Genomic DNA, 25,707 nt, shown 5'->3' on the forward strand with positions numbered 1-25,707 from the left:
AATTTCAGAAGAGGGCAACCTTCGAAGAAGACAATTTCAAGAGCTATATTGTACTCACGGTTTTTTCTTTTAAGAAAAAGGCATAGGAATATGATGAATTTTAAAAATTTTAATGACATGCATAGCCATATTACAAAAACCTATCAGCTCACAGCAGTCAGAATGGCCATTAGGAAAAATGCTGCAAAAAATAAATGGTGAAGGGAGTGTGGAGAAATGCGTACCCTCGGTTGTAAGGGGGGGCATGTAAAGAGCCACTAAAGAAAACACAATGTAGGTGCTTTGAAAAGGGAAACATTGAGCTACCGGCCAATCAATCACAACCACTGCTTGGCCTATCACCTGAGAAAATGAGAATCAAAAAGTCACAGGCTGGCAAACCTGTACGCCAGCAAGATTAACCATAGCCAGCACTTGGAAGCAATGAAAATGTCCATCAACCGAGGAATGCACCAAGAAGTGGTCCACATACACAATGGAATATTACTCTAATAATAAATATACATTAAATTTAAAAACAAACAAAAGCAAGGAGACATCAACATTTGTGGGTTTACCCGGGCACGTTGCACTCTAATTTATAACCGAAGAACACCACTGGCCGGTAGGTCTGTTTCCCTAGTACCAGCAAGGGGAACGTAGAAAGGCTGCCGCTCTCTGGCCGTTACCTGCAAAAGCAGGTTTAAAGCCTGAGCTAATGGTCACTTCATATGAACAAGTACTGCAGGGCTGTAAATGAAACCTGCCCTCAAAATGTCTTGAGGGAGAAAATGGCCAAAATATTTCCAATGGTGACACATACTTTAAGAAAACACTTTGAAGAAATAAGCTCTAATCACAGCTGGAAAAATAAAAAGGACATGTCTTAAAGCTCAATTTCAACGCATTATGAGACACATGCAAATGCAACCACAAAGAGGTATCAGCTCACACCACTCAGAATAACCATCAGCAAAAACTACAAAGAATAAATGCTGAAGGTGCTGGGAAGAAATACATACCCTCCACTTTAAGTGGGACCTAACCTGGAAAGAGCCACTAAGGAGAACAGAATAGAGGTGCCTTTAAAAGGTAAACATTGAGCTACCATATGATCCAGCAGACCTATTCCTGGACCTATAAACTAAGAAGACAGAATTGGAAGGACACAGGCACGCAAATCTGCATTGCCTAGTATTACAATAGCCAAGATATGGAAGTAACCAAAAAGTCCACAGACAGATGGGTGGACAAAGAAGAACTGCTACCTGTACAGATGGAATATGAGCTAGTGAAAAAATGAAACAATGCCATTTGCAGCACCATAGATGAGTCTAGAAGTAATCACGCAACTTGGAGTAAGTGAGAAGGCAAAAGACACATATCCTATCATATCACATATAGGTGTTACCTAGAAAATGATACAAAGATATTTCCACAGAGAAACACTATCATAGATTCATTAAAAAAAACTTATGCTTCACCAACTGGAAAGGTGTGAGGATTGGATACATTACCATATTGAGGTTAACAGAGAGATACAAACACATGTGAAATATAGAATCACCAAAGACCTACGCAATACCAAGAGAAGACTACTCAACATTGTGTCATAAGCTACGTGGGAAAAGGATCCGAAGAAGAATAGATATATGTATATGTGTGAAAGAACCACATCTTGCACACCTAGAACAAACAAAACATTGTAATCAAGTTTGCTGTGATAAAAAATAAAAATTAAGTTAAAAATACGAACAAGAAGTAATGAGACATAAACTTAAAGGGCTTTTTCCTCGCACATTCCATTCTAATTTACAACGTAGAACACCACTTCCAGTAAGGCTCTGTTGCCCTAGTAACCAGATTTGGTAAAGGAGAAATGCTGCCGCCTTCTGGCCGATTCCCGCAACAGCAGCTTTTAACCCACAACTAATGGTCACTTACCATTCACAAGGACTCAGGGCTGTAAAGGACACCTGACCTCAAAATTGTGCTGAAGTAGGGAATGGAGAAAAAAAATCAAAACAGACAAAATTTTCAAGAAGATAGTATGAAGAGGTAAGTTTTCCTCACTGTCTTTTTAAAAAAAGGAAAATGGATAAAAGCTCCACCTCAGGAAGTATTAGACTCTTGCAATCTAATCTACAAAATGTTTTCAACTCAAACCAGTCGAATGACCATTGGCAAAAAGTCTACAAACAATAAATGCTGAAGAGGTTTTAGAGAAATGTGTACCCTCTAGCTGCTGGTGAGATGTAAAGGGGTTAACCGCCAATAATGAGAACAGAAAGGAGCTGCGTTTAAAAGGAAAAATTGAGGTACCATTCAATCCAGCAGGCGCACCAATGGGCCTCTCACCTGAGAAGACCAGAATGAAGAAGACCCAGGCTGCAAAAGCTGCACTGCAGCCTTATTCACAATAGACAAGACAGTGAAGCAACCAAAATGTCCATCAACAGATGAAAGGATAAAGAAGAAGTGGTCCATGTACACAATGCATACTAGCCATGGAAAACAATGAAACACTGCTCTTTGAGGCACCATAGATGATCTTGGAGATAATCACAGAACACGAGGTAAGTCGGAAAGCAAAAGTCCTATATCCTATGATATCACTTATAGGCGTTATCTAATAACTGACACAAATGAACTTATTTCCACAGAGAAAGTCAATCACAGACTTATTAAAAAGAACTATGCTTATCTAAAAGGAAAGGTGGGGGAATGGGTAAATGAAGATTAGCATTACCATATGTATACAAATACATATTATATACATATATCAAAGAGACCGACCATATAGCAAGGAAGGATTACGGAACAGTCTGTAATAATTTACACGGGAAGAGGATCTCTACATAAATAGGTATATAGAATATGTAGATGAACCAGAGTGTGTACACCTTGGACAAGCAACATTCTAACGATTACCCCAATTGAAAAAATTAAAACAACGAACTAGGAGTAAGGAGACATAAACTTATGGGGGGTTTTCCTGGCACATTCCATCCAAATTTAAAACCTAGGCAAACAACTTCCAGCATGGCTCTGCTGCCCTAGTACCCAGATTTGGGAATGGAGAAATGCTGCATCCTTGTGGCCGTTTCCCACAACAGCAGCTTTAAACCCACTGCAAAAGGTCACTAAATATTCACCAATTGCAGGTCTGTAAATGACACCGGCCCTCCAAAAAATACTGAGGTCGAAAATCGACCCAAAAATTCTAGAGTGCCACCTTCCAAAGAGAAAATTTGAAGAGGTATATTATACTCACACATTTTTTCTTTTAACAGAAAAGGAAAAGGCGTGGAAAAATGATGAATTGTAGGAATTTTTACAGACATGTAAACCCAAATTACAAAAACCTATCAGCTCACACCAGTCAGAATGGCCATCGACAAAAATGCTGCAAACAATAACTGCTGACGTGATTGTGGAGAAATGCGTACCCTCGATTCTAAGGGGGACGTGGTAAGAGCCACTAATGAAAGCACAATTGAGGTGCCTTGAAAAGGTCAACGTTGAGCTACCATACCAGTCAATCAATCAAACCCACTGCTGGGTCTATCACCTGAGAAAATGAACATCAAAAATCACAGGCTGGCAATCCTGCACTCCAGCAATATTTACCATAGGCAACACTTGGAAGCAACGAAAATGTCCATCAACAGAGGAACGCACCAAGAAGAAGTGGTCCATGTACACACTGGAATATTAGCCATAGAAAACGTGGAAGCACTGCTCTTTGAGGCACCACAGATGAGCCTGGAGATAATCACAAAACGTGAAGTAGGTCGGAAAGCAAAAGACCTATAGCCTATATTATCACTTATGGCATTATCTAATAACTGACACAGATGAACATATTTCCAAAGAGAAAGACACTCACAGGCTTAGAAAACAAACTATGCTATCGAAAAGGAAAGGAGGGGGGAAATTGAGAAATGAAGATTAGTGTCACTATACATATACAAATACATATTATATACATGTATCAAAAAGACCGAACAAAAAGGGAGGTCGACGGAACACTGTAATATTTTACATGGGAAGAGGATCTGTACATTAATAGACATACATAATGTACAAATGAACCAGATTGTGTATACCTAGGACAAACAATATTCTAAACTTTACCCAGATTTTAAAAAAATGTAAAAACCAAGAAGAAGTAATGAGACATAAACTTATGGGGATTTCTCCTGGCAAATTGCATCCTAATTTACAACCTAGGACAATGACTTCCAGAAAGGCTCTGCTGCCCTAGTACCCAGATTGGGGAATGGAGAAATGCTACCTCCTTGTGGTCGTTTCCCACAACAGCAGCTTTGAACGCACTGCAAAAGGTCACTAAATTTTCACCAACTTGCAGTTCTGTAAATGACACCTGCCCTCCAGAAAATTTCTGGGGTCAAAAATCGACCAAAAATTTCAGAAGAGTGCGACCTTCGAAGAAGACAATTTCAAGAGCTATATTGTACTCACGGTTTTTTTCTTTTAGGAAAAAGGCATAGGAATATGATGAATTTTAAAAATTTTAATGACATGCATACCCATATTACAAAAACCTATCAGCTCACAGCAGTCAGAATGGCCATTAGGAAAAATGCTGCAAAAAATAAATGGTGAAGGGAGTGTGGAGAAATGCGTACCCTCGGTTGTAAGGGGGGGCATGTAAAGAGCCACTAAAGAAAACACAATGTAGGTGCTTTGAAAAGGGAAACATTGAGCTACCAGCCAATCAATCACAACCACTGCTTGGCCTATCACCTGAGAAAATGAGAATCAAAAAGTCACAGGCTGGCAAACCTGTACGCCAGCAAGATTAACCATAGCCAGCACTTGGAAGCAATGAAAATGTCCATCAACCGAGGAATGCACCAAGAAGAAGTGGTCCACGTACACAATGGAATATTACTCTAATAATAAATATACATTAAATTTAAAAACAAACAAAAGCAAGGAGACATCAACATTTGTGGGTTTACCCGGGCACGTTGCACTCTAATTTATAACCGAAGAACACCACTGGCCGGTAGGTCTGTTTCCCTAGTACCAGCAAGGGGAACGTAGAAAGGCTGCCGCTCTCTGGCCGTTACCTGCAAAAGCAGGTTTAAAGCCTGAGCTAATGGTCACTTCATATGAACAAGTACTGCAGGGCTGTAAATGAAACCTGCCCTCAAAATGTCTTGAGGGAGAAAATGGCCAAAATATTTCCAATGGTGACACATACTTTAAGAAAACACTTTGAAGAAATAAGCTCTAATCACAGCTGGAAAAATAAAAAGGACATGTCTTAAAGCTCAATTTCAACGCATTATGAGACACATGCAAATGCAACCACAAAGAGGTATCAGCTCACACCACTCAGAATAACCATCAGCAAAAAGTACAAAGAATAAATGCTGAAGGTGCTGGGAAGAAATACATACCCTCCACTTTAAGTGGGACCTAACCTGGAAAGAGCCACTAAGGAGAACAGAATAGAGGTGCCTTTAAAAGGTAAACATTGAGCTACCATATGATCCAGCAGACCTATTCCTGGACCTATAAACTAAGAAGACAGAATTGGAAGGACACAGGCACGCAAATCTGCATTGCCTAGTATTACAATAGCCAAGATATGGAAGTAACCAAAAAGTCCACAGACAGATGGGTGGACAAAGAAGAACTGCTACCTGTACAGATGGAATATGAGCTAGTGAAAAAATGAAACAATGCCATTTGCAGCACCATAGATGAGTCTAGAAGTAATCACGCAACTTGGAGTAAGTGAGAAGGCAAAAGACACATATCCTATCATATCACATATAGGTGTTACCTAGAAAATGATACAAACAAAGATATTTCCACAGAGAAACACTATCATAGATTCATTAAAAAAACTTATGCTTCACCAACTGGAAAGGTGTGAGGATTGGATACATTACCATATTGAGGTTAACAGAGAGATACAAACACATGTGAAATATAGAATCACCAAAGACCTACGCAATACCAAGAGAAGACTAGTCAACATTGTGTCATAAGCTACGTGGGAAAAGGATCCGAAGAAGAATAGATATATGTATATGTGTGAAAGAACCACATCTTGCACACCTAGAGCAAACAAAACATTGTAATCAAGTTTGCTGTGATAAAAAATAAAAATTAAGTGAAAAATACGAACAAGAAGTAATGAGACATAAACTTAAAGGGCTTCTTCCTCGCACATTCCATTCTAATTTAAAACCTAGAACACCACTTCCAGTAAGGCTCTGTTGCCCTAGTAACCAGATTTGGTAAAGGAGAAATGCTGCCGCCTTCTGGCCGATTCCCGCAAGAGCAGCTTTTAACCCACAGCTAATGGTCACTTACCATTCAGAAGGACTCAGGGCTGTAAAGGACACCTGCTTTCAAAATTGTGCTGAGGTAGGGAATGGATAAAAAAAAATTCAAAACAGGCAAAATTTTCAAGAAGATAGTATGAAGAGGTAAGTTTTCCTCACTGTCTGTTCAAAAAAAGGAAAATGGATAAAAGCTCCACCTCAGGAAGTATTAGACTCATGCAATCTAATCTACAAAAAGTTTTCAACTCAAACCAGTCGACTGACCATTGGCAAAAAGTCTACAAACAATAAATGCTGAAGAGGTTTTAGAGAAATGTGTACCCTCTAGCTGCTGGTGAGATGTAAAGGGGTTAACCGCCAATAATGAGAACAGAAAGGAGCTGCGTTTAAAAGGAAAAATTGAGGTACCATTCAATCCAGCAGGCGCACCAATGGGCCTCTCACCTGAGAAGACCAGAATGAAGAAGACCCGGGCTGCAAAAGCTGCACTGCAGCCTTATTCACAATAGACAAGACAGTGAAGCAACCAAAATGTCCATCAACAGATGAAAGGATAAAGAAGAAGTGGTCCATGTACACAATGAATACTAGCCATGGAAAACAATGAAACACTGCTCTTTGAGGCACCATAGATGATCTTGGAGATAATCACAGAACACGAGGTAAGTCGGAAAGCAAAAGTCCTATATCCTATGATATCACTTATAGGCGTTATCTAATAACTGACACAAATGAACATATTTCCACAGAGAAAGTCAATCACAGACTTATTAAAAAAAAACTATGCTTATCTAAAAGGAAAGGTGGGGGGAATGGGTAAATGAAGATTAGCGTTACCATACGTGTACAAATACATATTATATACATATATCAAAAAGACCGACCATATAGCAAGGAAGGATTACGGAACACTCTGTAATAATTTACACGGGAAGAGGTCCTCTACATAAATAGGTATATAGGATATGTAGATGAACCAGAGTGTGTACACCTTGGACAAGCAACATTCTAACGATTACCCCAATTGAAAAAATTAAGACAACGAACTAGGAGTAAGGAGACATAAACTTATGGGGGGTTTTCCTGGCACATTCCATCCAAATTTAAAACCTAGGCAAACAACTTCCAGCATGGCTCTGCTGCCCTAGTACCCAGATTTGGGAATGGAGAAATGCTGCATCCTTGTGGCCGTTTCCCACAACAGCAGCTTTAAACCCACTGCAAAAGGTCACTAAATATTCACCAATTGCAGGTCTGTAAATGACACCGGCCCTCCAAAAAATACTGAGGTCGAAAATCGACCCAAAAATTCTAGAGTGCCACCTTCCAAAGAGAAAATTTGAAGAGGTATATTATACTCACACATTTTTTCTTTTAACAGAAAAGGAAAAGGCGTGGAAAAATGATGAATTGTAGGAATTTTTACAGACATGTAAACCCAAATTACAAAAACCTATCAGCTCACACCAGTCAGAATGGCCATCAACAAAAATGCTGCAAACAATAATTGCTGACGTGATTGTGGAGAAATGCGTACCCTCGATTCTAAGGGAGACGTGGTAAGAGCACTAATGAAAGCACAATTGAGGTGCCTTGAAAAGGTCAACGTTGAGCTACCATACCAGTCAATCAATCAAACCCACTGCTGGGTCTATCACCTGAGAAAATGAAAATCAAAAATCACAGGCTGGCAATCCTGCACTCCAGCAATATTTACCATAGGCAACACTTGGAAGCAACGAAAATGTCCATCAGCAGAGGAACGCACCAAGAAGAAGTGGTCCATGTACACACTGGAATATTAGCCATGGAAAACGTGGAAGCACTGCTCTTTGAGGCACCACAGATGAGCCTGGAGATAATCACAAAACGTGAAGTAGGTCGGAAAGCAAAAGACCTATAGCCTATATTATCACTTATGGCATTATCTAATAACTGACACAGATGAACATATTTCCAAAGAGAAAGACACTCACAGGCTTAGAAAACAAACTATGCTATCGAAAAGGAAAGGAGGGGGGAAATTGAGAAATGAAGATTAGTGTCACTATACATATACAAATACATATTATATACATGTATCAAAAAGACCGAACATATAGCAAGGGAGGTCGACGGAACACTGTAATATTTTACATGGGAAGAGGATCTGTACATTAATAGACATACATAATGTACAAATGAACCAGACTGTGTACACCTAGGACAAACAATATTCTAAACTTTACCCAGATTTTAAAAAAATGTAAAAACCAAGAAGAAGTAATGAGACATAAACTTATGGGGATTTCTCCTGGCAAATTGCATCCTAATTTACAACCTAGGACAATGACTTCCAGAAAGGCTCTGCTGCCCTAGTACCCAGATTGGGGAATGGAGAAATGCTACCTCCTTGTGGTCGTTTCCCACAACAGCAGCTTTGAACGCACTGCAAAAGGTCACTAAATTTTCACCAACTTGCAGTTCTGTAAATGACACCTGCCCTCCAGAAAATTTCTGGGGTCAAAAATCGACCAAAAATTTCAGAAGAGTGCGACCTTCGAAGAAGACAATTTCAAGAGCTATATTGTACTCACGGTTTTTTTCTTTTAGGAAAATGGCATAGGAATATGATGAATTTTAAAAATTTTAATGACATGCATACCCATATTACAAAAACCTATCAGCTCACAGCAGTCAGAATGGCCATTAGGAAAAATGCTGCAAAAAATAAATGGTGAAGGGAGTGTGGAGAAATGCGTACCCTCGGTTGTAAGGGGGGGCATGTAAAGAGCCACTAAAGAAAACACAATGTAGGTGCTTTGAAAAGGGAAACATTGAGCTACCAGCCAATCAATCACAACCACTGCTTGGCCTATCACCTGAGAAAATGAGAATCAAAAAGTCACAGGCTGGCAAACCTGTACGCCAGCAAGATTAACCATAGCCAGCACTTGGAAGCAATGAAAATGTCCATCAACCGAGGAATGCACCAAGAAGAAGTGGTCCACGTACACAATGGAATATTACTCTAATAATAAATATAAATTAAATTTAAAAACAAACAAAAGCAAGGAGACATCAACATTTGTGGGTTTACCCGGGCACGTTGCACTCTAATTTATAACCGAAGAACACCACTGGCCGGTAGGTCTGTTTCCCTAGTACCAGCAAGGGGAACGTAGAAAGGCTGCCGCTCTCTGGCCGTTACCTGCAAAAGCAGGTTTAAAGCCTGAGCTAATGGTCACTTCATATGAACAAGTACTGCAGGGCTGTAAATGAAACCTGCCCTCAAAATGTCTTGAGGGAGAAAATGGCCAAAATATTTCCAATGGTGACACATACTTTAAGAAAACACTTTGAAGAAATAAGCTCTAATCACAGCTGGAAAAATAAAAAGGACATGTCTTAAAGCTCAATTTCAACGCATTATGAGACACATGCAAATGCAACCACAAAGAGGTATCAGCTCACACCACTCAGAATAACCATCAGCAAAAACTACAAAGAATAAATGCTGAAGGTGCTGGGAAGAAATACATACCCTCCACTTTAAGTGGGACCTAACCTGGAAAGAGCCACTAAGGAGAACAGAATAGAGGTGCCTTTAAAAGGTAAACATTGAGCTACCATATGATCCAGCAGACCTATTCCTGGACCTATAAACTAAGAAGACAGAATTGGAAGGACACAGGCACGCAAATCTGCATTGCCTAGTATTACAATAGCCAAGATATGGAAGTAACCAAAAAGTCCACCGACAGATGGGTGGACAAGGAAGAACTGCTACCTGTACAGATGGAATATGAGCTAGTGAAAAAATGAAACAATGCCATTTGCAGCACCATAGATGAGTCTAGAAGTAATCACGCAACTTGGAGTAAGTGAGAAGGCAAAAGACACATATCCTATCATATCACATATAGGTGTTACCTAGAAAATGATACAAACAAAGATATTTCCACAGAGAAACACTATCATAGATTCATTAAAAAAACTTATGCTTCACCAACTGGAAAGGTGTGAGGATTGGATACATTACCATATTGAGGTTAACAGAGAGATACAAACACATGTGAAATATAGAATCACCAAAGACCTACGCAATACCAAGAGAAGACTAGTCAACATTGTGTCATAAGCTACGTGGGAAAAGGATCCGAAGAAGAATAGATATATGTATATGTGTGAAAGAACCACATCTTGCACACCTAGAGCAAACAAAACATTGTAATCAAGTTTGCTGTGATAAAAAATAAAAATTAAGTTAAAAATACGAACAAGAAGTAATGAGACATAAACTTAAAGGGCTTCTTCCTCGCACATTCCATTCTAATTTAAAACCTAGAACACCACTTCCAGTAAGGCTCTGTTGCCCTAGTAACCAGATTTGGTAAAGGAGAAATGCTGCCGCCTTCTGGCCGATTCCCGCAAGAGCAGCTTTTAACCCACAGCTAATGGTCACTTACCATTCAGAAGGACTCAGGGCTGTAAAGGACACCTGCTTTCAAAATTGTGCTGAGGTAGGGAATGGATAAAAAAAAATTCAAAACAGGCAAAATTTTCAAGAAGATAGTATGAAGAGGTAAGTTTTCCTCACTGTCTGTTCAAAAAAAGGAAAATGGATAAAAGCTCCACCTCAGGAAGTATTAGACTCATGCAATCTAATCTACAAAAAGTTTTCAACTCAAACCAGTCGACTGACCATTGGCAAAAAGTCTACAAACAATAAATGCTGAAGAGGTTTTAGAGAAATGTGTACCCTCTAGCTGCTGGTGAGATGTAAAGGGGTTAACCGCCAATAATGAGAACAGAAAGGAGCTGCGTTTAAAAGGAAAAATTGAGGTACCATTCAATCCAGCAGGCGCACCAATGGGCCTCTCACCTGAGAAGACCAGAATGAAGAAGACCCGGGCTGCAAAAGCTGCACTGCAGCCTTATTCACAATAGACAAGACAGTGAAGCAACCAAAATGTCCATCAACAGATGAAAGGATAAAGAAGAAGTGGTCCATGTACACAATGAATACTAGCCATGGAAAACAATGAAACACTGCTCTTTGAGGCACCATAGATGATCTTGGAGATAATCACAGAACACGAGGTAAGTCGGAAAGCAAAAGTCCTATATCCTATGATATCACTTATAGGCGTTATCTAATAACTGACACAAATGAACATATTTCCACAGAGAAAGTCAATCACAGACTTATTAAAAAAAAACTATGCTTATCTAAAAGGAAAGGTGGGGGGAATGGGTAAATGAAGATTAGCGTTACCATACGTGTACAAATACATATTATATACATATATCAAAAAGACCGACCATATAGCAACGAAGGATTACGGAACACTCTGTAATAATTTACACGGGAAGAGGTCCTCTACATAAATAGGTATATAGGATATGTAGATGAACCAGAGTGTGTACACCTTGGACAAGCAACATTCTAACGATTACCCCAATTGAAAAAATTAAGACAACGAACTAGGAGTAAGGAGACATAAACTTATGGGGGGTTTTCCTGGCACATTCCATCCAAATTTAAAACCTAGGCAAACAACTTCCAGCATGGCTCTGCTGCCCTAGTACCCAGATTTGGGAATGGAGAAATGCTGCATCCTTGTGGCCGTTTCCCACAACAGCAGCTTTAAACCCACTGCAAAAGGTCACTAAATATTCACCAATTGCAGGTCTGTAAATGACACCGGCCCTCCAAAAAATACTGAGGTCGAAAATCGACCCAAAAATTCTAGAGTGCCACCTTCCAAAGAGAAAATTTGAAGAGGTATATTATACTCACACATTTTTTCTTTTAACAGAAAAGGAAAAGGCGTGGAAAAATGATGAATTGTAGGAATTTTTACAGACATGTAAACCCAAATTACAAAAACCTATCAGCTCACACCAGTCAGAATGGCCATCAACAAAAATGCTGCAAACAATAATTGCTGACGTGATTGTGGAGAAATGCGTACCCTCGATTCTAAGGGAGACGTGGTAAGAGCACTAATGAAAGCACAATTGAGGTGCCTTGAAAAGGTCAACGTTGAGCTACCATACCAGTCAATCAATCAAACCCACTGCTGGGTCTATCACCTGAGAAAATGAAAATCAAAAATCACAGGCTGGCAATCCTGCACTCCAGCAATATTTACCATAGGCAACACTTGGAAGCAACGAAAATGTCCATCAGCAGAGGAACGCACCAAGAAGAAGTGGTCCATGTACACACTGGAATATTAGCCATGGAAAACGTGGAAGCACTGCTCTTTGAGGCACCACAGATGAGCCTGGAGATAATCACAAAACGTGAAGTAGGTCGGAAAGCAAAAGACCTATAGCCTATATTATCACTTATGGCATTATCTAATAACTGACACAGATGAACATATTTCCAAAGAGAAAGACACTCACAGGCTTAGAAAACAAACTATGCTATCGAAAAGGAAAGGAGGGGGGAAATTGAGAAATGAAGATTAGTGTCACTATACATATACAAATACATATTATATACATGTATCAAAAAGACCGAACATATAGCAAGGGAGGTCGACGGAACACTGTAATATTTTACATGGGAAGAGGATCTGTACATTAATAGACATACATAATGTACAAATGAACCAGATTGTGTACACCTAGGACAAACAATATTCTAAACTTTACCCAGATTTTAAAAAAATGTAAAAACCAAGAAGAAGTAATGAGACATAAACTTATGGGGATTTCTCCTGGCAAATTGCATCCTAATTTACAACCTAGGACAATGACTTCCAGAAAGGCTCTGCTGCCCTAGTACCCAGATTGGGGAATGGAGAAATGCTACCTCCTTGTGGTCGTTTCCCACAACAGCAGCTTTGAACGCACTGCAAAAGGTCACTAAATTTTCACCAACTTGCAGTTCTGTAAATGACACCTGCCCTCCAGAAAATTTCTGGGGTCAAAAATCGACCAAAAATTTCAGAAGAGTGCGACCTTCGAAGAAGACAATTTCAAGAGCTATATTGTACTCACGGTTTTTTTCTTTTAGGAAAATGGCATAGGAATATGATGAATTTTAAAAATTTTAATGACATGCATACCCATATTACAAAAACCTATCAGCTCACAGCAGTCAGAATGGCCATTAGGAAAAATGCTGCAAAAAATAAATGGTGAAGGGAGTGTGGAGAAATGCGTACCCTCGGTTGTAAGGGGGGGCATGTAAAGAGCCACTAAAGAAAACACAATGTAGGTGCTTTGAAAAGGGAAACATTGAGCTACCAGCCAATCAATCACAACCACTGCTTGGCCTATCACCTGAGAAAATGAGAATCAAAAAGTCACAGGCTGGCAAACCTGTACGCCAGCAAGATTAACCATAGCCAGCACTTGGAAGCAATGAAAATGTCCATCAACCGAGGAATGCACCAAGAAGAAGTGGTCCACGTACACAATGGAATATTACTCTAATAATAAATATAAATTAAATTTAAAAACAAACAAAAGCAAGGAGACATCAACATTTGTGGGTTTACCCGGGCACGTTGCACTCTAATTTATAACCGAAGAACACCACTGGCCGGTAGGTCTGTTTCCCTAGTACCAGCAAGGGGAACGTAGAAAGGCTGCCGCTCTCTGGCCGTTACCTGCAAAAGCAGGTTTAAAGCCTGAGCTAATGGTCACTTCATATGAACAAGTACTGCAGGGCTGTAAATGAAACCTGCCCTCAAAATGTCTTGAGGGAGAAAATGGCCAAAATATTTCCAATGGTGACACATACTTTAAGAAAACACTTTGAAGAAATAAGCTCTAATCACAGCTGGAAAAATAAAAAGGACATGTCTTAAAGCTCAATTTCAACGCATTATGAGACACATGCAAATGCAACCACAAAGAGGTATCAGCTCACACCACTCAGAATAACCATCAGCAAAAACTACAAAGAATAAATGCTGAAGGTGCTGGGAAGAAATACATACCCTCCACTTTAAGTGGGACCTAACCTGGAAAGAGCCACTAAGGAGAACAGAATAGAGGTGCCTTTAAAAGGTAAACATTGAGCTACCATATGATCCAGCAGACCTATTCCTGGACCTATAAACTAAGAAGACAGAATTGGAAGGACACAGGCACGCAAATCTGCATTGCCTAGTATTACAATAGCCAAGATATGGAAGTAACCAAAAAGTCCACAGACAGATGGGTGGACAAAGAAGAACTGCTACCTGTACAGATGGAATATGAGCTAGTGAAAAAATGAAACAATGCCATTTGCAGCACCATAGATGAGTCTAGAAGTAATCACGCAACTTGGAGTAAGTGAGAAGGCAAAAGACACATATCCTATCATATCACATATAGGTGTTACCTAGAAAATGATACAAACAAAGATATTTCCACAGAGAAACACTATCATAGATTCATTAAAAAAACTTATGCTTCACCAACTGGAAAGGTGTGAGGATTGGATACATTACCATATTGAGGTTAACAGAGAGATACAAACACATGTGAAATATAGAATCACCAAAGACCTATGCAATACCAAGAGAAGACTAGTCAACATTGTGTCATAAGCTACGTGGGAAAAGGATCCGAAGAAGAATAGATATATGTATATGTGTGAAAGAACCACATCTTGCACACCTAGAGCAAACAAAACATTGTAATCAAGTTTGCTGTGATAAAAAATAAAAATTAAGTGAAAAATACGAACAAGAAGTAATGAGACATAAACTTAAAGGGCTTCTTCCTCGCACATTCCATTCTAATTTAAAACCTAGAACACCACTTCCAGTAAGGCTCTGTTGCCCTAGTAACCAGATTTGGTAAAGGAGAAATGCTGCCGCCTTCTGGCCGATTCCCGCAAGAGCAGCTTTTAACCCACAGCTAATGGTCACTTACCATTCACAAGGACTCAGGGCTGTAAAGGACACCTGCCTTCAAAATTGTGCTGAGGTAGGGAATGGATAAAAAAAAATTCAAAACAGGCAAAATTTTCAAGAAGATAGTATGAAGAGGTAAGTTTTCCTCACTGTCTGTTCAAAAAAAGGAAAATGGATAAAAGCTCCACCTCAGGAAGTATTAGACTCATGCAATCTAATCTACAAAAAGTTTTCAACTCAAACCAGTCGACTGACCATTGGCAAAAAGTCTACAAACAATAAATGCTGAAGAGGTTTTAGAGAAATGTGTACCCTCTAGCTGCTGGTGAGATGTAAAGGGGTTAACCGCCAATAATGAGAACAGAAAGGAGCTGCGTTTAAAAGGAAAAATTGAGGTACCATTCAATCCAGCAGGCGCACCAATGGGCCTCTCACCTGAGAAGACCAGAATGAAGAAGACCCGGGCTGCAAAAGCTGCACTGCAGCCTTATTCACAATAGACAAGACACTGAAGCAACCAAAATGTCCATCAACAGATGAAAGGATAAAGAAGAAGTGGTCCATGTACACAATGAATACTAGCCATGGAAAACAATGAAACACTGCTCTTTGAGGCACCATAGATGATCTTGGAGATAATCACAGAACACGAGGTAAGTCGGAAAGCAAAAGTCCTATATCCTATGATATCACTTATAGGCGTTATCTAATAACTGACACAAATGAACATATTTCCACAGAGAAAGTCAATCACAGACTTATTAAAAAAAACTATGCTTATCTAAAAGGAAAGGTGGGGGGAATGGGTAAATGAAGATTAGCGTTACCATACGTGTACAAATACATATTATATACATATATCAAAAAGACCGACCATATAGCAAGGAAGGATTACAGAACACTCTGTAATAATTTACACGGGAAGAGGACCTCTACATAAATAGGTATATAGGATATGTAGATGAACCAGAGTGTGTACACCTTGGACAAGCAACATTCTAACGATTACCCCAATTGAAAAAATTAAGACAACGAACTAGGAGTAAGGAGACATAAACTTATGGGGGGTTTTCCTGGCACATTCCATCCAAATTTAAAACCTAGGCAAACAACTTCCAGCATGGCTCTGCTGCCCTAGTACCCAGATTTGGGAATGGAGAAATGCTGCATCCTTGTGGCCGTTTCCCACAACAGCAGCTTTAAACCCACTGCAAAAGGTCACTAAATATTCACCAATTGCAGGTCTGTAAATGACACCGGCCCTCCAAAAAATACTGAGGTCGAAAATCGACCCAAAAATTCTAGAGTGCCACCTTCCAAAGAGAAAATTTGAAGAGGTATATTATACTCACACATTTTTTCCTTTAACAGAAAAGGAAAAGGCGTGGAAAAATGATGAATTGTAGGAATTTTTACAGACATGTAAACCCAAATTACAAAAACCTATCAGCTCACACCAGTCAGAATGGCCATCAACAAAAATGCTGCAAACAATAACTGCTGACGTGATTGTGGAGAAATGCGTACCCTCGATTCTAAGGGAGACGTGGTAAGAGCACTAATGAAAGCACAATTGAGGTGCCTTGAAAAGGTCAACGTTGAGCTACCATACCAGTCAATCAATCAAACCCACTGCTGGGTCTATCACCTGAGAAAATGAAAATCAAAAATCACAGGCTGGCAATCCTGCACTCCAGCAATATTTACCATAGGCAACACTTGGAAGCAACGAAAATGTCCATCAGCAGAGGAACGCACCAAGAAGAAGTGGTCCATGTACACACTGGAATATTAGCCATGGAAAACGTGGAAGCACTGCTCTTTGAGGCACCACAGATGAGCCTGGAGATAATCACAAAACGTGAAGTAGGTCGGAAAGCAAAAGACCTATAGCCTATATTATCACTTATGGCATTATCTAATAACTGACACAGATGAACATATTTCCAAAGAGAAAGACACTCACAGGCTTAGAAAACAAACTATGCTATCGAAAAGGAAAGGAGGGGGGAAATTGAGAAATGAAGATTAGTGTCACTATACATATACAAATACATATTATATACATGTATCAAAAAGACCGAACATATAGCAAGGGAGGTCGACGGAACACTGTAATATTTTACATGGGAAGAGGATCTGTACATTAATAGACATACATAATGTACAAATGAACCAGATTGTGTACACCTAGGACAAACAATATTCTAAACTTTACCCAGATTTTAAAAAAATGTAAAAACCAAGAAGAAGTAATGAGACATAAACTTATGGGGATTTCTCCTGGCAAATTGCATCCTAATTTACAACCTAGGACAATGACTTCCAGAAAGGCTCTGCTGCCCTAGTACCCAGATTGGGGAATGGAGAAATGCTACCTTCTTGTGGTCGTTTCCCACAACAGCAGCTTTGAACGCACTGCAAAAGGTCACTAAATTTTCACCAACTTGCAGTTCTGTAAATGACACCTGCCCTCCAGAAAATTTCTGGGGTCAAAAATCGACCAAAAATTTCAGAAGAGTGCGACCTTCGAAGAAGACAATTTCAAGAGCTATATTGTACTCACGGTTTTTTTCTTTTAGGAAAATGGCATAGGAATATGATGAATTTTAAAAATTTTAATGACATGCATACCCATATTACAAAAACCTATCAGCTCACAGCAGTCAGAATGGCCATTAGGAAAAATGCTGCAAAAAATAAATGGTGAAGGGAGTGTGGAGAAATGCGTACCCTCGGTTGTAAGGGGGGGCATGTAAAGAGCCACTAAAGAAAACACAATGTAGGTGCTTTGAAAAGGGAAACATTGAGCTACCAGCCAATCAATCACAACCACTGCTTGGCCTATCACCTGAGAAAATGAGAATCAAAAAGTCACAGGCTGGCAAACCTGTACGCCAGCAAGATTAACCATAGCCAGCACTTGGAAGCAATGAAAATGTCCATCAACCGAGGAATGCACCAAGAAGAAGTGGTCCACGTACACAATGGAATATTACTCTAATAATAAATATAAATTAAATTTAAAAACAAACAAAAGCAAGGAGACATCAACATTTGTGGGTTTACCCGGGCACGTTGCACTCTAATTTATAACCGAAGAACACCACTGGCCGGTAGGTCTGTTTCCCTAGTACCAGCAAGGGGAACGTAGAAAGGCTGCCGCTCTCTGGCCGTTACCTGCAAAAGCAGGTTTAAAGCCTGAGCTAATGGTCACTTCATATGAACAAGTACTGCAGGGCTGTAAATGAAACCTGCCCTCAAAATGTCTTGAGGGAGAAAATGGCCAAAATATTTCCAATGGTGACACATACTTTAAGAAAACACTTTGAAGAAATAAGCTCTAATCACAGCTGGAAAAATAAAAAGGACATGTCTTAAAGCTCAATTTCAACGCATTATGAGACACATGCAAATGCAACCACAAAGAGGTATCAGCTCACACCACTCAGAATAACCATCAGCAAAAACTACAAAGAATAAATGCTGAAGGTGCTGGGAAGAAATACATACCCTCCACTTTAAGTGGGACCTAACCTGGAAAGAGCCACTAAGGAGAACAGAATAGAGGTGCCTTTAAAAGGTAAACATTGAGCTACCATATGATCCAGCAGACCTATTCCTGGACCTATAAACTAAGAAGACAGAATTGGAAGGACACAGGCACGCAAATCTGCATTGCCTAGTATTACAATAGCCAAGATATGGAAGTAACCAAAAAGTCCACCGACAGATGGGTGGACAAGGAAGAACTGCTACCTGTACAGATGGAATATGAGCTAGTGAAAAAATGAAACAATGCCATTTGCAGCACCATAGATGAGTCTAGAAGTAATCACGCAACTTGGAGTAAGTGAGAAGGCAAAAGACACATATCCTATCATATCACATATAGGTGTTACCTAGAAAATGATACAAACAAAGATATTTCCACAGAGAAACACTATCATAGATTCATTAAAAAAACTTATGCTTCACCAACTGGAAAGGTGTGAGGATTGGATACATTACCATATTGAGGTTAACAGAGAGATACAAACACATGTGAAATATAGAATCACCAAAGACCTACGCAATACCAAGAGAAGACTAGTCAACATTGTGTCATAAGCTACGTGGGAAAAGGATCCGAAGAAGAATAGATATATGTATATGTGTGAAAGAACCACATCTTGCACACCTAGAGCAAACAAAACATTGTAATCAAGTTTGCTGTGATAAAAAATAAAAATTAAGTGAAAAATACGAACAAGAAGTAATGAGACATAAACTTAAAGGGCTTCTTCCTCGCACATTCCATTCTAATTTAAAACCTAGAACACCACTTCCAGTAAGGCTCTGTTGCCCTAGTAACCAGATTTGGTAAAGGAGAAATGCTGCCGCCTTCTGGCCGATTCCCGCAAGAGCAGCTTTTAACCCACAGCTAATGGTCACTTACCATTCACAAGGACTCAGGGCTGTAAAGGACACCTGCCTTCAAAATTGTGCTGAGGTAGGGAATGGATAAAAAAAAATTCAAAACAGGCGAAATTTTCAAGAAGATAGTATGAAGAGGTAAGTTTTCCTCACTGTCTGTTCAAAAAAAGGAAAATGGATAAAAGCTCCACCTCAGGAAGTATTAGACTCATGCAATCTAATCTACAAAAAGTTTTCAACTCAAACCAGTCGACTGACCATTGGCAAAAAGTCTACAAACAATAAATGCTGAAGAGGTTTTAGAGAAATGTGTACCCTCTAGCTGCTGGTGAGATGTAAAGGGGTTAACCGCCAATAATGAGAACAGAAAGGAGCTGCGTTTAAAAGGAAAAATTGAGCTACCATTCAATCCAGCAGGCGCACCAATGGGCCTCTCACCTGAGAAGACCAGAATGAAGAAGACCCGGGCTGCAAAAGCTGCACTGCAGCCTTATTCACAATAGACAAGACACTGAAGCAACCAAAATGTCCATCAACAGATGAAAGGATAAAGAAGAAGTGGTCCATGTACACAATGAATACTAGCCATGGAAAACAATGAAACACTGCTCTTTGAGGCACCATAGATGATCTTGGAGATAATCACAGAACACGAGGTAAGTCGGAAAGCAAAAGTCCTATATCCTATGATATCACTTATAGGCGTTATCTAATAACTGACACAAATGAACATATTTCCACAGAGAAAGTCAATCACAGACTTATTAAAAAAAAACTATGCTTATCTAAAAGGAAAGGTGGGGGGAATGGGTAAATGAAGATTAGCGTTACCATACGTGTACAAATACATATTATATACATATATCAAAAAGACCGACCATATAGCAAGGAAGGATTACGGAACACTCTGTAATAATTTACACGGGAAGAGGACCTCTACATAAATAGGTATATAGGATATGTAGATGAACCAGAGTGTGTACACCTTGGACAAGCAACATTCTAACGATTACCCCAATTGAAAAAATTAAGACAACGAACTAGGAGTAAGGAGACATAAACTTATGGGGGGTTTTCCTGGCACATTCCATCCAAATTTAAAACCTAGGCAAACAACTTCCAGCATGGCTCTGCTGCCCTAGTACCCAGATTTGGGAATGGAGAAATGCTGCATCCTTGTGGCCGTTTCCCACAACAGCAGCTTTAAACCCACTGCAAAAGGTCACTAAATATTCACCAATTGCAGGTCTGTAAATGACACCGGCCCTCCCAAAAATACTGAGGTCGAAAATCGACCCAAAAATTCTAGAGTGCCACCTTCCAAAGAGAAAATTTGAAGAGGTATATTATACTCACACATTTTTTCTTTTAACAGAAAAGGAAAAGGCGTGGAAAAATGATGAATTGTAGGAATTTTTACAGACATGTAAACCCAAATTACAAAAACCTATCAGCTCACACCAGTCAGAATGGCCATCAACAAAAATGCTGCAAACAATAACTGCTGACGTGATTGTGGAGAAATGCGTACCCTCGATTCTAAGGGAGACGTGGTAAGAGCACTAATGAAAGCACAATTGAGGTGCCTTGAAAAGGTCAACGTTGAGCTACCATACCAGTCAATCAATCAAACCCACTGCTGGGTCTATCACCTGAGAAAATGAAAATCAAAAATCACAGGCTGGCAATCCTGCACTCCAGCAATATTTACCATAGGCAACACTTGGAAGCAACGAAAATGTCCATCAGCAGAGGAACGCACCAAGAAGAAGTGGTCCATGTACACACTGGAATATTAGCCATGGAAAACGTGGAAGCACTGCTCTTTGAGGCACCACAGATGAGCCTGGAGATAATCACAAAACGTGAAGTAGGTCGGAAAGCAAACGACCTATAGCCTATATTATCACTTATGGCATTATCTAATAACTGACACAGATGAACATATTTCCAAAGAGAAAGACACTCACAGGCTTAGAAAACAAACTATGCTATCGAAAAGGAAAGGAGGGGGGAAATTGAGAAATGAAGATTAGTGTCACTATACATATACAAATACATATTATATACATGTATCAAAAAGACCGAACATATAGCAAGGGAGGTCGACGGAACACTGTAATATTTTACATGGGAAGAGGATCTGTACATTAATAGACATACATAATGTACAAATGAACCAGACTGTGTACACCTAGGACAAACAATATTCTAAACTTTACCCAGATTTTAAAAAAATGTAAAAACCAAGAAGAAGTAATGAGACATAAACTTATGGGGATTTCTCCTGGCAAATTGCATCCTAATTTACAACCTAGGACAATGACTTCCAGAAAGGCTCTGCTGCCCTAGTACCCAGATTGGGGAATGGAGAAATGCTACCTCCTTGTGGTCGTTTCCCACAACAGCAGCTTTGAACGCACTGCAAAAGGTCACTAAATTTTCACCAACTTGCAGTTCTGTAAATGACACCTGCCCTCCAGAAAATTTCTGGGGTCAAAAATCGACCAAAAATTTCAGAAGAGTGCGACCTTCGAAGAAGACAATTTCAAGAGCTATATTGTACTCACGGTTTTTTTCTTTTAGGAAAATGGCATAGGAATATGATGAATTTTAAAAATTTTAATGACATGCATACCCATATTACAAAAACCTATCAGCTCACAGCAGTCAGAATGGCCATTAGGAAAAATGCTGCAAAAAATAAATGGTGAAGGGAGTGTGGAGAAATGCGTACCCTCGGTTGTAAGGGGGGGCATGTAAAGAGCCACTAAAGAAAACACAATGTAGGTGCTTTGAAAAGGGAAACATTGAGCTACCAGCCAATCAATCACAACCACTGCTTGGCCTATCACCTGAGAAAATGAGAATCAAAAAGTCACAGGCTGGCAAACCTGTACGCCAGCAAGATTAACCATAGCCAGCACTTGGAAGCAATGAAAATGTCCATCAACCGAGGAATGCACCAAGAAGAAGTGGTCCACGTACACAATGGAATATTACTCTAATAATAAATATAAATTAAATTTAAAAACAAACAAAAGCAAGGAGACATCAACATTTGTGGGTTTACCCGGGCACGTTGCACTCTAATTTATAACCGAAGAACACCACTGGCCGGTAGGTCTGTTTCCCTAGTACCAGCAAGGGGAACGTAGAAAGGCTGCCGCTCTCTGGCCGTTACCTGCAAAAGCAGGTTTAAAGCCTGAGCTAATGGTCACTTCATATGAACAAGTACTGCAGGGCTGTAAATGAAACCTGCCCTCAAAATGTCTTGAGGGAGAAAATGGCCAAAATATTTCCAATGGTGACACATACTTTAAGAAAACACTTTGAAGAAATAAGCTCTAATCACAGCTGGAAAAATAAAAAGGACATGTCTTAAAGCTCAATTTCAACGCATTATGAGACACATGCAAATGCAACCACAAAGAGGTATCAGCTCACACCACTCAGAATAACCATCAGCAAAAACTACAAAGAATAAATGCTGAAGGTGCTGGGAAGAAATACATACCCTCCACTTTAAGTGGGACCTAACCTGGAAAGAGCCACTAAGGAGAACAGAATAGAGGTGCCTTTAAAAGGTAAACATTGAGCTACCATATGATCCAGCAGACCTATTCCTGGACCTATAAACTAAGAAGACAGAATTGGAAGGACACAGGCACGCAAATCTGCATTGCCTAGTATTACAATAGCCAAGATATGGAAGTAACCAAAAAGTCCACCGACAGATGGGTGGACAAGGAAGAACTGCTACCTGTACAGATGGAATATGAGCTAGTGAAAAAATGAAACAATGCCATTTGCAGCACCATAGATGAGTCTAGAAGTAATCACGCAACTTGGAGTAAGTGAGAAGGCAAAAGACACATATCCTATCATATCACATATAGGTGTTACCTAGAAAATGATACAAACAAAGATATTTCCACAGAGAAACACTATCATAGATTCATTAAAAAAACTTATGCTTCACCAACTGGAAAGGTGTGAGGATTGGATACATTACCATATTGAGGTTAACAGAGAGATACAAACACATGTGAAATATAGAATCACCAAAGACCTACGCAATACCAAGAGAAGACTAGTCAACATTGTGTCATAAGCTACGTGGGAAAAGGATCCGAAGAAGAATAGATATATGTATATGTGTGAAAGAACCACATCTTGCACACCTAGAGCAAACAAAACATTGTAATCAAGTTTGCTGTGATAAAAAATAAAAATTAAGTTAAAAATACGAACAAGAAGTAATGAGACATAAACTTAAAGGGCTTCTTCCTCGCACATTCCATTCTAATTTAAAACCTAGAACACCACTTCCAGTAAGGCTCTGTTGCCCTAGTAACCAGATTTGGTAAAGGAGAAATGCTGCCGCCTTCTGGCCGATTCCCGCAAGAGCAGCTTTTAACCCACAGCTAATGGTCACTTACCATTCACAAGGACTCAGGGCTGTAAAGGACACCTGCCTTCAAAATTGTGCTGAGGTAGGGAATGGATAAAAAAAAATTCAAAACAGGCGAAATTTTCAAGAAGATAGTATGAAGAGGTAAGTTTTCCTCACTGTCTGTTCAAAAAAAGGAAAATGGATAAAAGCTCCACCTCAGGAAGTATTAGACTCATGCAATCTAATCTACAAAAAGTTTTCAACTCAAACCAGTCGACTGACCATTGGCAAAAAGTCTACAAACAATAAATGCTGAAGAGGTTTTAGAGAAATGTGTACCCTCTAGCTGCTGGTGAGATGTAAAGGGGTTAACCGCCAATAATGAGAACAGAAAGGAGCTGCGTTTAAAAGGAAAAATTGAGGTACCATTCAATCCAGCAGGCGCACCAATGGGCCTCTCACCTGAGAAGACCAGAATGAAGAAGACCCGGGCTGCAAAAGCTGCACTGCAGCCTTATTCACAATAGACAAGACACTGAAGCAACCAAAATGTCCATCAACAGATGAAAGGATAAAGAAGAAGTGGTCCATGTACACAATGAATACTAGCCATGGAAAACAATGAAACACTGCTCTTTGAGGCACCATAGATGATCTTGGAGATAATCACAGAACACGAGGTAAGTCGGAAAGCAAAAGTCCTATATCCTATGATATCACTTATAGGCGTTATCTAATAACTGACACAAATGAACATATTTCCACAGAGAAAGTCAATCACAGACTTATTAAAAAAAAACTATGCTTATCTAAAAGGAAAGGTGGGGGGAATGGGTAAATGAAGATTAGCGTTACCATACGTGTACAAATACATATTATATACATATATCAAAAAGACCGACCATATAGCAAGGAAGGATTACGGAACACTCTGTAATAATTTACACGGGAAGAGGACCTCTACATAAATAGGTATATAGGATATGTAGATGAACCAGAGTGTGTACACCTTGGACAAGCAACATTCTAACGATTACCCCAATTGAAAAAATTAAGACAACGAACTAGGAGTAAGGAGACATAAACTTATGGGGGGTTTTCCTGGCACATTCCATCCAAATTTAAAACCTAGGCAAACAACTTCCAGCATGGCTCTGCTGCCCTAGTACCCAGATTGGGGAATGGAGAAATGCTGCATCCTTGTGGCCGTTTCCCACAACAGCAGCTTTAAACCCACTGCAAAAGGTCACTAAATATTCACCAATTGCAGGTCTGTAAATGACACCGGCCCTCCCAAAAATACTGAGGTCGAAAATCGACCCAAAAATTCTAGAGTGCCACCTTCCAAAGAGAAAATTTGAAGAGGTATATTATACTCACACATTTTTTCTTTTAACAGAAAAGGAAAAGGCGTGGAAAAATGATGAATTGTAGGAATTTTTACAGACATGTAAACCCAAATTACAAAAACCTATCAGCTCACACCAGTCAGAATGGCCATCAACAAAAATGCTGCAAACAATAACTGCTGACGTGATTGTGGAGAAATGCGTACCCTCGATTCTAAGGGAGACGTGGTAAGAGCACTAATGAAAGCACAATTGAGGTGCCTTGAAAAGGTCAACGTTGAGCTACCATACCAGTCAATCAATCAAACCCACTGCTGGGTCTATCACCTGAGAAAATGAAAATCAAAAATCACAGGCTGGCAATCCTGCACTCCAGCAATATTTACCAT

This window comes from Balaenoptera acutorostrata, chromosome 7, assembly GCF_949987535.1.
Source record: "Balaenoptera acutorostrata chromosome 7, mBalAcu1.1, whole genome shotgun sequence".
Taxonomy (NCBI): Eukaryota; Metazoa; Chordata; class Mammalia; order Artiodactyla; family Balaenopteridae; genus Balaenoptera; species Balaenoptera acutorostrata.